This window comes from Chiloscyllium plagiosum, unplaced genomic scaffold (assembly GCF_037043375.1).
Source record: "Chiloscyllium plagiosum isolate Xiang-an unplaced genomic scaffold, Cpla_swu_hap1 HiC_scaffold_26, whole genome shotgun sequence".
NCBI classification, from domain to species: Eukaryota; Metazoa; Chordata; class Chondrichthyes; order Orectolobiformes; family Hemiscylliidae; genus Chiloscyllium; species Chiloscyllium plagiosum.
In genome coordinates this window covers 4,831,382-4,849,057 of record NW_028270164.1, presented here as the reverse complement: position 1 = coordinate 4,849,057, position 17,676 = coordinate 4,831,382, and positions in this window count along the sequence as shown.

Genomic DNA, 17,676 nt, shown 5'->3' with positions numbered 1-17,676 from the left:
ACACCACACTAATACATACCAACCTGATACATATAAAACATGATACACGCCAACCTGTTACACATCAACCTGATACACACCAACCTGATACACGCTAACCTGATAAACATCAACCTGACACATGCCAACCTGATACATACCAACCTGATACACACCAACCTGACACATGCCAACCTGATAAACAATAAACTGACACAGGCCAACCTGATACATACCAACCTGATACATAGCAACCTGATACATAGCAACCTGATACATACCAACCTGCTACATATCAACCTGATACATACCAACCTGATACATACCAACCTGATACATAGCAACCTGATACATACCAACCTGCTACATATCAACCTGATACATACCAACCTGATACATACCAACCTGATACATAGCAACCTGATACATACCAACCTGCTACATATCAACCTGATACATACCAACCTGATACATAGCAACCTGATACATACCAACCTGCTACATATCAACCTGATACATACCAACCTGATACATAGCAACCTGATACATACCAACCTGCTACATATCAACCTGATACATACCAACCTGATACATATCAACCTGCTACATATCAACCTGATACATACCAACCTGCTACATATCAACCTGATACATACCAACCTGATACATACCAACCTGATACATACCAACCTGATACATACCAACCTGCTACATATCAACCTGATACATACCAACCTGATACATACCAACCTGCTACATACCAACCTGATACATACCAACCTGATACACACCAACCTGATACATACCAACCTGCTACATATCAACCTGATACATACCAACCTGATACATACCAACCTGATACATACCAACCTGCTACATATCAACCTGATACATACCAACCTGATACATACCAACCTGCTACATATCAACCTGATACATACCAACCTGATACATACCAACCTGCTACATATCAACCTGATACATACCAACCTGATACATACCAACCTGATACACACCAACCTGATACATACCAACCTGATACATATCAACCTGATACATACCAACCTGATACATACCAACCTGCTACATATCAACCTGATACATACCAACCTGATACATACCAACCTGCTACATATCAACCTGATACATACCAACCTGCTACATATCAACCTGATACATACCAACCTGATACATACCAACCTGATACATAGCAACCTTACACACACCAACCTGATACACACCAACCTGACATACACCACCTGAAACACACCAACCTGACACACGCCAACCTGATACATACCAACCTGACACACGCCAACCTGATACACACCAACCTGATACATACCAACCTGACACTTACCAACCTGACACACGCCAACCTGATACATACCAACCTGACACACGCCAACCTGATACATACCAACCTGATACATACCAACCTGATACACACCAACCTGATACATACCAACCTGACACACGCCAACCTGATACATACCAACCTGACACACGCCAACCTGATACATACCAACCTGATACACACCAACCTGATACATACCAACCTGACACTTACCAACCTGATACACGCCAACCTGATACACCCCAACCTGATACACACCAACCTGATACACGCCAACCTGATACACGCCAACCTGACACTTACCAACCTGATACACGCCAACCTGATACACGCCAACCTGATACATTTCAATCTGACACATACCAACCTGACACTTACCAACCTGATACATACCAACCTGATACACACCAACCTGATACACACCAACCTGATACACACCAACCTGATACACACCAACCTGATACACACCAACCTGATACATTTCAATCTGACACATACCAACCTGACACTTACCAACCTGATACATACCAACCTGATACACACCAACCTGATACACACCAACCTGATACACACCAACCTGATACACACCAACCTGATACACACCAACCTGATACATACCAACCTGATACACACCAACCTGATACACACCAACCTGATACACACCAACCTGATACACACCAACCTGATACACACCAACCTGATACACACCAACCTGATACACACCAACCTGATACACACCAACCTGATACATACCAACCTGATACACACCAACCTGATACACACCAACCTGATACATACCAACCTGATACATACCAACATGATACACACCAACCTGATACATACGAACCTGATACACACCAACCTGATAAACACCAACCTGACACACGCCAACCTGATACATACCAAGCTGATACATACCAACCTGATACACACCAACCTGACACATACCAACCTGATACACACCAACCTGATACATAACACCCTGAAACATACCAACCTCATACACACCACACTAATACATACCAACCTGATACATATCAACATGATACACGCCAACCTGTTACACATCAACCTGATACACACCAACCTGATACACGCCAAACTGATAAACATCAACCTGACACATGCCAACCTGATACATATCAACCTGATACACGCCAACCTGATACACACCAACCTGATAGACGCCAACCTGATACACACCAACCTGACATACGCCAACCTGATACATACCAACCTGATACACACCAACCTGACACATGCCAACCTGATAAACACCAACCTGAGACACGCCAACCTGATACATACCAACCTGATACATACCAACCTGATACATACCAACCTGATACATATCAACCTGATACATACTAACCTGATACACACCAACCTGATACACACCAACCTGACACACACCTCCTGAAACACACCAACCTGACACAGGCCAACCTGTTACACACCAACCTGATACATAGCAACCTGATACACACCAACCTGATACACACCAACCTAACACATAGCAACCTGATGCATAGCAACCGGATACACACCAACCTGACACACACCTCCTGAAACACACCAACCTGACACAGGCCAACCTGTTACACACCAACCTGATACATAGCAACCTGATACACACCAACCTGATACACACCAACCTAACACATACCTCCTGATACACACCAATCTGACACACACCAACCTGATACACACCAACCTTATACACACCAACCTGACACACGCCAACCTGATACATACCAACCTGATACACACCAACCTGATACACGCCAACCTGATACACACCAACCTGATACACGCCAACCTGATACACACCAACCTGATACACACCAACCTGATACATACCAACCTGACACACGCCAACCTGATACACACCAACCTTATACACACCAACCTGATACACGCCAACCTGATACACGCCAACCTGATACACACCAACCTGATACACACCAACCTTATACACACCAACCTGACACACGCCAACCTGATACATACCAACCTGATACACACCAACCTGATACACGCCAACCTGATACACACCAACCTTATACACACCAACCTGACACACGCCAACCTGATACATACCAACCTGATACACACCAACCTGATACACGCCAACCTGATACACACCAACCTGATACACACCAACCTGATACATACCAACCTGACACACGCCAACCTGATACACACCAACCTTATACACACCAACCTGATACACGCCAACCTGATACACGCCAACCTGATACACACCAACCTGATACACACCAACCTTATACACACCAACCTGACACACGCCAACCTGATACATACCAACCTGATACACACCAACCTGATACACGCCAACCTGATACACACCAACCTTATACACACCAACCTGACACACGCCAACCTGATACATACCAACCTGATACACACCAACCTGATACACGCCAACCTGATACACACCAACCTGATACACACCAATCTGACACACACCAACCTGATACACACCAACCTTATACACACCAACCTGACACACGCCAACCTGATACATACCAACCTGATACACACCAACCTGATACACGCCAACCTGATAAACACCAACCTTATACACACCAACCTGACACACGCCAACCTGATACATACCAACCTGATACACACCAACCTGATACACGCCAACCTGATACACACCAACCTGATACACACCAACCTGATACACGCCAACCTGATACACACCAACCTGATACACACCAACCTGACACTTACCAACCTGACACTTACCAACCTGATACACACCAACCTGATACACGCCAACCTGATACACGCCAACCTGATACACACCAACCTGATACACGCCAACCTGATACACACCAAGCTGACACTTACCAACCTGATACACGCCAACCTGATACACACCAACCTGATACACGCCAACCTGATACACACCAAGCTGACACTTACCAACCTGATACACACCAACCTGATACACACCAACCTGATACACGCCAACCTGATACACACCAACCTGACACTTACCAACCTGATACACGCCAACCTGATACACACCAATCTGACACACACCAACCTGATACACACCAACCTTATACACACCAACCTGACACACGCCAACCTGATACATACCAACCTGATACACACCAACCTGATACACACCAACCTGATACACACCAACCTGATACACACCAACCTGATACACGCCAACCTGATACACACCAACCTGATACACACCAACCTGACACTTACCAACCTGATACACGCCAACCTGATACACACCAACCTGATACACGCCAACCTGATACACACCAACCTGACACTTACCAACCTGATACACACCAACCTGATACACACCAACCTGATACACACCAACCTGATACATACCAACCTGATACACACCAACCTGATACACACCAACCTGACACTTACCAACCTGATACACGCCAACCTGATACACACCAACCTGATACACACCAACCTGATACACACCAACCTGATACATACCAACCTGATACATACCAACCTGATACACGCCAACCTGATACACACCAACCTGATACACACCAACCTGATACATACCAACCTGATACACACCAACCTGATACACACCAACCTGACACTTACCAACCTGATACACGCCAACCTGATACACACCAACCTGATACACACCAACCTGACACTTACCAACCTGATACACACCAACCTGACACTTACCAACCTGATACACACCAACCTGATACACACCAACCTGACACTTACCAACCTGATACACACCAACCTGATACACACCAACCTGATACACACCAACCTGATACACACCAACCTGATACACGACAACCTGATACACACCAACCTGATACACACCAACCTGATACACACCAACCTGATACACACCAACCTGATACACGACAACCTGATACACACCAACCTGATACACACCAACCTGATACACACCAACCTGATACACGCCAACCTGATACACACCAACCTGATACACGCCAACCTGATACACACCAACCTGATACACGCCAACCTGATACACACCAACCTGATACACGCCAACCTGATACACACCAACCTGATACACGCCAACCTGATACACACCAACCTGATACACGCCAACCTGATACACACCAACCTGATACACACCAACCTGATACATACCAACCTGATACACACCAACCGGATACACGCCAACCTGATACACGCCAACCTGATACACACCAACCTGATACATACCAACCTGATACACACCAACCTGATACACGACAACCTGATACACACCAACCTGATACACACCAACCTGATACACACCAACCTGATACACACCAACCTGATACACGCCAACCTGATACACACCAACCTGATACACGCCAACCTGATACACACCAACCTGATACACGCCAACCTGATACACACCAACCTGATACACACCAACCTGATACACACCAACCTGATACACGCCAACCTGATACACACCAACCTGATACACGCCAACCTGATACACACCAACCTGACACTTACCAACCTGATACACACCAACCTGATACACGCCAACCTGATACACACCAACCTGATACACGCCAACCTGATACACACCAACCTGATACACACCAACCTGATACACGCCAACCTGATACACACCAACCTGATACACGCCAACCTGATACACACCAACCTGATACACGCCAACCTGATACACACCAACCTGATACACGCCAACCTGATACACGCCAACCTGATACACACCAACCTGATACACGCCAACCTGATACACACCAACCTGATACACACCAACCTGATACACGCCAACCTGATACACACCAACCTGATACACGCCAACCTGATACACACCAACCTGATACACACCAACCTGATACACACCAACCTGATACACGCCAACCTGATACACACCAACCTGATACACACCAACCTGATACACGCCAACCTGATACACACCAACCTGATACACGCCAACCTGATACACACCAACCTGATACACGCCAACCTGATACACACCAACCTGACACTTACCAACCTGATACACACCAACCTGATACACACCAACCTGATACACACCAACCTGACACACACCAACCTGACACTTACCAACCGGATACACACCAACCTGATACACGCCAACCTGATACACACCAACCTGATACACGCCAACCTGATACACACCAACCTGATACATACCAACCTGATACACGCCAACCTGATACACGCCAACCTGACACTTACCAACCTGATACACGCCAACCTGATACACACCAACCTGATACACGCCAACCTGATACACACCAACCTGATACACGCCAACCTGATACACACCAACCTGATACACACCAACCTGATACACACCAACCTGATACACACCAACCTGATACACACCAACCTGATACACGCCAACCTGATACACACCAACCTGATACACACCAACCTGATACACACCAACCTGATACACACCAACCTGATACACACCAACCTGACACTTACCAACCTGATACACGCCAACCTGATACACACCAACCTGATACACGCCAACCTGATACACACCAACCTGATACACACCAACCTGACACTTACCAACCTGATACACACCAACCTGATACACACCAACCTGATACACGCCAACCTGATACACGCCAACCTGATACACACCAACCTGATACACACCAACCTGATACACACCAACCTGATACACACCAACCTGATACACACCAACCTGATACACGCCAACCTGATACACACCAACCTGATACACACCAACCTGATACACACCAACCTGATACACACCAACCTGATACACGCCAACCTGATACACACCAACCTGATACACGCCAACCTGATACACACCAACCTGATACATACCAACCTGATACACACCAACCTGATACACACCAACCTGATACACGCCAACCTGATACACGCCAACCTGATACACGCCAACCTGATACACACCAACCTGATACACACCAACCTGACACTTACCAACCTGATACACGCCAACCTGATACACACCAACCTGATACACACCAACCTGATACACGCCAACCTGATACACGCCAACCTGATACACGCCAACCTGATACACACCAACCTGATACACACCAACCTGACACTTACCAACCTGATACACGCCAACCTGATACACACCAACCTGATACACACCAACCTGATACACACCAACCTGATACACACCAACCTGACACTTACCAACCTGATACACGCCAACCTGATACACACCAGACTGATACACACCAACCTGACACTTACCAACCTGATACACGCCAACCTGATACACACCAACCTGATAAACACCAACCTGATAAACACCAACCTGATACACACCAACCTGATACACACCAACCTGATACACACCAACCTGATACACGCCAACCTGATACACACCAACCTGACACTTACCAACCTGATACACGCCAACCTGATACACACCAACCTGATACACACCAACCTGATACACACCAACCTGATACACACCAACCTGACACTTACCAACCTGATACACGCCAACCTGATACACACCAACCTGATACACACCAACCTGACACTTACCAACCTGATACACGCCAACCTGATACACACCAACCTGATACACACCAACCTGATACACACCAACCTGATACACACCAACCTGACACTTACCAACCTGATACACACCAACCTGATACACACCAACCTGACACTTACCAACCTGATACACGCCAACCTGATACACACCAACCTGATACACACCAACCTGACACTTACCAACCTGATACACGCCAACCTGATACACACCAACCTGATACACACCAACCTGACACTTACCAACCTGATACACACCAACCTGATACACACCAACCTGATACACACCAACCTGATACACACCAACCTGACACTTACCAACCTGATACACACCAACCTGACACTTACCAACCTGATACACGCCAACCTGATACACACCAACCTGATACACACCAACCTGATACACACCAACCTGACACTTACCAACCTGATACACGCCAACCTGATACACACCAACCTGATACACACCAACCTGACACTTACCAACCTGATACACACCAACCTGATACACACCAACCTGATACACACCAACCTTATACACACCAACCTGATACACACCAACCTGATACACACCAACCTGATACACACCAACCTGATACACGCCAACCTGATACACACCAACCTGATACACACCAACCTGACACTTACCAACCTGATACACACCAACCTGATACACACCAACCTGATACACACCAACCTGATACACGCCAACCTGATACATACCAACCTGATACACGCCAACCTGACACTTACCAACCTGATACACGCCAACCTGATACACACCAACCTGATACACGCCAACCTGATACACACCAACCTGATACACGCCAACCTGATACACACCAACCTGATACACACCAACCTGATACACACCAACCTTATACACACCAACCTGATACACACCAACCTGATACACACCAACCTGATACACACCAACCTGATACACGCCAACCTGATACACACCAACCTGATACACACCAACCTGACACTTACCAACCTGATACACACCAACCTGATACACACCAACCTGATACACGCCAACCTGATACACACCAACCTGATACACACCAACCTGACACTTACCAACCTGATACACACCAACCTGATACACACCAACCTTATACACACCAACCTGATACACACCAACCTGATACACACCAACCTGATACACACCAACCTGATACACGCCAACCTGATACACACCAACCTGATACACACCAACCTGACACTTACCAACCTGATACACACCAACCTGATACACACCAACCTGATACACACCAACCTGATACACACCAACCTGATACACACCAACCTGACACTTACCAACCTGATACACACCAACCTGATACACACCAACCTGACACTTACCAACCTGATACACGCCAACCTGATACACACCAACCTGATACACACCAACCTGACACTTACCAACCTGATACACGCCAACCTGATACATACCAACCTGATACACGCCAACCTGACACTTACCAACCTGATACACGCCAACCTGATACACACCAACCTGATACACGCCAACCTGATACACACCAACCTGATACACGCCAACCTGATACACACCAACCTGATACACACCAACCTGATACACACCAACCTTATACACACCAACCTGATACACACCAACCTGATACACACCAACCTGATACACACCAACCTGATACACGCCAACCTGATACACACCAACCTGATACACACCAACCTGACACTTACCAACCTGATACACACCAACCTGATACACACCAACCTGATACACGCCAACCTGATACACACCAACCTGATACACACCAACCTGACACTTACCAACCTGATACACACCAACCTGATACACACCAACCTGATACACACCAACCTGATACACGCCAACCTGATACACGCCAACCTGACACTTACCAACCTGATACACACCAACCTGATACACACCAACCTGATACACACCAACCTGATACACACCAACCTGACACACGCCAACCTGATACACACCAACCTGACACTTACCAACCTGATACACACCAACCTGATACACACCAACCTGATACACACCAACCTGATACACACCAACCTGATACACGCCAACCTGATACACACCAACCTGACACTTACCAACCTGATACACACCAACCTGATACACACCAACCTGATACACACCAACCTGATACACACCAACCTGATACACGCCAACCTGATACACACCAACCTGATACACACCAACCTGACACTTACCAACCTGATACACACCAACCTGATACACACCAACCTGATACACACCAACCTGATACACGCCAACCTGATACACACCAACCTGATACACACCAACCTGATACACACCAACCTGATACACACCAACCTGATACACACCAACCTGATACACACCAACCTGATACACACCAACCTGACACTTACCAACCTGATACACACCAACCTGATACACACCAACCTGATACACACCAACCTGATACACACCAACCTGATACACGCCAACCTGATACACACCAACCTGATACACACCAACCTGACACTTACCAACCTGATACACACCAACCTGATACACACCAACCTGATACACACCAACCTGATACACACCAACCTGATACACACCAACCTGATACACGCCAACCTGATACACACCAACCTGATACACACCAACCTGACACTTACCAACCTGATACACACCAACCTGATACACACCAACCTGATACACACCAACCTGACACTTACCAACCTGATACACGCCAACCTGATACACGCCAACCTGATACACACCAACCTGATACACGCCAACCTGATACACGCCAACCTGATACACACCAACCTGACACTTACCAACCTGATACACGCCAACCTGATACACACCAACCTGACACTTACCAACCTGATACACGCCAACCTGATACACGCCAACCTGATACACACCAACCTGATACACACCAACCTGATACACACCAACCTGACACTTACCAACCTGATACACGCCAACCTGATACACGCCAACCTGATACACGCCAACCTGATACACGCCAACCTGATACACACCAACCTGATACACGCCAACCTGATACACACCAACCTGATACACACCAACCTGATACATACCAACCTGATACACACCAACCTGATACACGCCAACCTGATACACACCAACCTGATACACACCAACCTGGTACACACCAACCTGATACACACCAACCTGATACACGCCAACCTGATACACACCAACCTGATACACACCAACCTGGTACACACCAACCTGATACACACCAACCTGATACACACCAACCTGATACATACCAACCTGATACACACCAACCTGGTACACACCAACCTGATACATACCAACCTGATACACGCCAACCTGATACACACCAACCTGATACACACCAACCTGATACACACCAACCTGATACATACCAACCTGATACACACCAACCTGGTACACACCAACCTGATACACACCAACCTGATACACACCAACCTGATACATACCAACCTGATACACACCAACCTGATACACGCCAACCTGATACACACCAACCTGATACACACCAACCTGACACTTACCAACCTGATACACGCCAACCTGATACACGCCAACCTGATACACACCAACCTGATACACACCAACCTGATACACACCAACCTGATACACACCAACCTGATACATACCAACCTGATACACACCAACCTGACACTTACCAACCTGATACACGCCAACCTGATACACGCCAACCTGATACACACCAACCTGATACACACCAACCTGACACTTACCAACCTGATACACGCCAACCTGATACACGCCAACCTGATACATACCAACCTGATACACACCAACCTGATACACACCAACCTGATACACACCAACCTGACACTTACCAACCTGATACACGCCAACCTGATACACACCAACCTGATACACGCCAACCTGATACACGCCAACCTGATACACACCAACCTGATACACACCAACCTGACACTTACCAACCTGATACACGCCAACCTGATACACGCCAACCTGATACACACCAACCTGATACATACCAACCTGATACACACCAACCTGATACACGCCAACCTGATACACACCAACCTGATACACACCAACCTGACACTTACCAACCTGATACACGCCAACCTGATACACGCCAACCTGATACACACCAACCTGATACACACCAACCTGATACACACCAACCTGATACATACCAACCTGATACACACCAACCTGACACTTACCAACCTGATACACGCCAACCTGATACACGCCAACCTGATACACACCAACCTGATACACACCAACCTGACACTTACCAACCTGATACACGCCAACCTGATACACACCAACCTGACACTTACCAACCTGATACACGCCAACCTGATACACGCCAACCTGATACACGCCAACCTGATACACACCAACCTGACACTTACCAACCTGATACACGCCAACCTGATACACGCCAACCTGATACACACCAACCTGATACACACCAACCTGACACTTACCAACCTGATACACGCCAACCTGATACACGCCAACCTGATACACACCAACCTGATACACACCAACCTGATACACACCAACCTGATACACACCAACCTGATACACACCAACCTGACACTTACCAACCTGATACACGCCAACCTGATACACGCCAACCTGATACACACCAACCTGATACACACCAACCTGATACACACCAACCTGACACTTACCAACCTGATACACGCCAACCTGATACACGCCAACCTGATACACACCAACCTGATACACACCAACCTGATACACACCAACCTGACACTTACCAACCTGATACACGCCAACCTGATACACGCCAACCTGATACACACCAACCTGATACACGCCAACCTGATACACACCAACCTGATACACACCAACCTGACACTTACCAACCTGATACACGCCAACCTGATACACGCCAACCTGATACACACCAACCTGATACACACCAACCTGACACTTACCAACCTGATACACGCCAACCTGATACACACCAACCTGACACTTACCAACCTGATACACGCCAACCTGATACACGCCAACCTGATACACACCAACCTGATACACACCAACCTGATACACACCAACCTGACACTTACCAACCTGATACACGCCAACCTGATACACACCAACCTGATACACACCAACCTGATACACACCAACCTGATACACGCCAACCTGATACACACCAACCTGACACTTACCAACCTGATACACGCCAACCTGATACACGCCAACCTGATACACACCAACCTGATACACACCAACCTGATACACGCCAACCTGATACACACCAACCTGACACTTACCAACCTGATACACGCCAACCTGATACACGCCAACCTGATACACGCCAACCTGATACACACCAACCTGATACACACCAACCTGACACTTACCAACCTGATACACGCCAACCTGATACACGCCAACCTGATACACGCCAACCTGATACACACCAACCTGATACACACCAACCTGACACTTACCAACCTGATACACGCCAACCTGATACACACCAACCTGACACTTACCAACCTGATACACGCCAACCTGATACACGCCAACCTGATACACGCCAACCTGATACACACCAACCTGATACACACCAACCTGACACTTACCAACCTGATACACGCCAACCTGATACACGCCAACCTGATACACACCAACCTGATACACACCAACCTGACACTTACCAACCTGATACACGCCAACCTGATACACGCCAACCTGATACACACCAACCTGATACACGCCAACCTGATACACACCAACCTGATACACACCAACCTGACACTTACCAACCTGATACACGCCAACCTGATACACGCCAACCTGATACACACCAACCTGATACACGCCAACCTGATACACACCAACCTGATACACGCCAACCTGATACACACCAACCTGATACACACCAACCTGATACATACCAACCTGATACACGCCAACCTGATACACGCCAACCTGACACTTACCAACCTGATACACGCCAACCTGATACACGCCAACCTGATACACGCCAACCTGACACTTACCAACCTGATACACACCAACCTGATACACGCCAACCTGATACACACCAACCTGATACACACCAACCTGATACACACCAACCTGATACACACCAACCTGATACACGCCAACCTGATACACACCAACCTGATACACACCAACCTGATACACGCCAACCTGATACACACCAACCTGATACACACCAACCTGATACACACCAACCTGATACACACCAACCTGATACACGCCAACCTGATACACACCAACCTGATACACACCAACCTGATACACACCAACCTGATACACACCAACCTGATACACACCAACCTGATACATACCAACCTGATACACGCCAACCTGATACACACCAACCTGATACACACCAACCTGATACATACCAACCTGATACACACCAACCTGATACACACCAACCTGATACACACCAACCTGATACACACCAACCTGACACTTACCAACCTGATACACGCCAACCTGATACACACCAACCTGACACACGCCAACCTGATACACACCAACCTGATACACACCAACCTGACACACTCCAACCGGATACACACCAACCTGATATATACCAACCTGATACACACCAACCTGACACACGCCAACCTGATACACACCAACCTGATACACACCAACCTGATACACACCAACCTGACACACGCCAACCTGATACACACCAACCTGATACACACCAACCTGACACACTCCAACCGGATACACACCAACCTGATATATACCAACCTGATACACACCAACCTGACACACGCCAACCTGATACACACCAACCTGATACACACCAACCTGATACACACCAACCTGATACACACCAACCTGATACACACCAACCTGATACACACCAACCGGATACACACCAACCTGATACACACCAACCTGACACACTCCAACCTGATACATACCAACCTGATACACACCAACCGGATACACACCAACCTGATACACAGCAACCGGATACACACCAACCTGATACACACCAACCTGATACACACCAACCTGATACACACCAACCTGATATATACCAACCTGATACACACCAACCTGATACACACCAACCTGATATATACCAACCTGACACACTCCAACCTGATACACACCAACCTGATACACACCAACCTGATACACACCAACCTGATACACACCAACCTGACACACTCCAACCTGATACACACCAACCTGATACACGCCAACCTGATACACACCAACCTGATACACACCAACCTGATACACACCAACCTGATACACACCAACCTGATACACACCAACCTGACACACTCCAACCTGATACATACCAACCTGATACACACCAACCTGATACACACCAACCTGACACACTCCAACCTGATACACACCAACCTGATACACACCAACCTGATACACACCAACCTGATACACACCAACCTGATACACACCAACCTGACACACTCCAACCTGATACATACCAACCTGATACACACCAACCTGATACACACCAACCTGACACACTCCAACCTGATACACACCAACCTGATACACGCCAACCTGATACACACCAACCTGATACACACCAACCTGACACACTCCAACCTGATACATACCAACCTGATACACACCAACCTGATACACACCAACCTGACACACTCCAACCTGATACACACCAACCTGATACACACCAACCTGATACACACCAACCTGATACATACCAACCTGACACACTCCAACCTGATACATACCAACCTGATACACACCAACCTGATACACACCAACCTGACACACTCCAACCTGATACACACCAACCTGATACACACCAACCTGATACACACCAACCTGACACACTCCAACCTGATACATACCAACCTGATACACACCAACCTGATACACACCAACCTGACACACTCCAACCTGATACATACCAACCTGATACACACCAATCTGACACATACCAACCTGATATATACCAACCTGATACACACCAACCTGACACACTCCAACCTGATACACACCAACCTGATACACACCAACCTGATACACACCAACCTGACACACTCCAACCTGATACATACCAACCTGATACACACCAATCTGACACATACCAACCTGATATATACCAACCTGATACACTCCAATCTGACACATACCAACCTGATACACACCAACCTGATACACACCAACCTGATATATACCAACCTGATACACACCAACCTGACACACACCAACCTGATACACACCAACCTGATATATACCAACCTGATACACACCAACCTGACACACACCAACCTGATACACACCAACCTGATACACACCAACCTGATACATGCCAACTCCTTATCACATAGGATTCAGAGGCAGCCATTGTGGTCAATAATTTGCATTTTCTTTGCCTCACCCATTATTAGCTGCTTCTGGTGTTTTTTATTGTGTAGTGGTGAATATTTCCGTATTTAGAATCATGCCGTAGCATGCCACCGGAAAAGGCTCTTCTGCCTATTCTTTAATGAAGCTGGTTATAATACGGTCAGATCAGACTCAAAGCATCAACTCTGTTTTCTCTCTCGACAGATGTTGCCGGACCTGCTGAGTTTCTCCAGCGTTCCCTGTCTTAGTTTCAGATTTCCAGTTTCTACAGTATTTCGCTTTTACACTGAACGTGCGTACACGTGTAGTGCTCCAGCTAGTGGGGGCATTGGTAACACACACAGCCTTCTGCAAATAGGGTTAAGATTGTGTGGAGCATGTACATGCATTCAGTAGTTGGACCAAATGGCCTATTTCTTTGCCGTAAATTCTATTCTGTAAGATTCGCAGATTTGACATCAGTTATTTGGCTTACAAATCATTTTTATTTGATTTAACTGAAACTAGGCACTATGATCATATAGAGTAACAAACCACATAATCTGCTTTGCTCTGGGTAGAATGATCAATTCTTTTGTTCTTCTCTCTCTCAATAATGAAGGAAGGCAGAGAATGTTTAAAGGGGTCTTGTCACTTAAGCCCAACATTGTAACCTTGTTGCTACATTAGAATCATAGAATAACCTTCAGCGTGGGGCCCATAGTATCCAAAGAGCATCCTACTTAGACCCACCTCCTTACCCTCATCATGGCCAGTCCACCCAACCTGCAAATCTTTGGACTCTGGGAGGAAACCAATGCAGACACTGGGAGAACGTGCAAACTCCACCCAGACAGTTGCCCGAGGGTGGAATTGAACCTGAGTACTTGGTGCTGTGAGGCAGTAGTGCTAAACACTGAGCCAGAATTGATTTTCAATTTCTACTTTATTTTACGACTAGTTATGTGCTCAGCTTCTATCTGCATGAACTTAAAATCACTCAAAGCTTTGCTGTCTGCAGCCCAAATCACATCATTATTCATTCAGCCTCATTGTCCTCATTGTCTTACATTTGCTCCCAGTCCAGGAATGCCTCAGTTTAAAGATTCATACAGAGGATTGAGACAACAATATCCCCTGCCCTTCTGTAATCACCTTCCACTCCATAACCCTTCAGAATCTCTACCTCTATCCCATTTTGTCCTCTTGCATTTCCCTTGATTGCCATAATTCTGCAAAATTGGTGCTCTTTGCCCTGATACAAGACAAATACTCTGGTGCAGTGGTAATGTAACTGGGAGTTTGAATTCAATGAAAAACTGGAATTAAATGCTAGCTC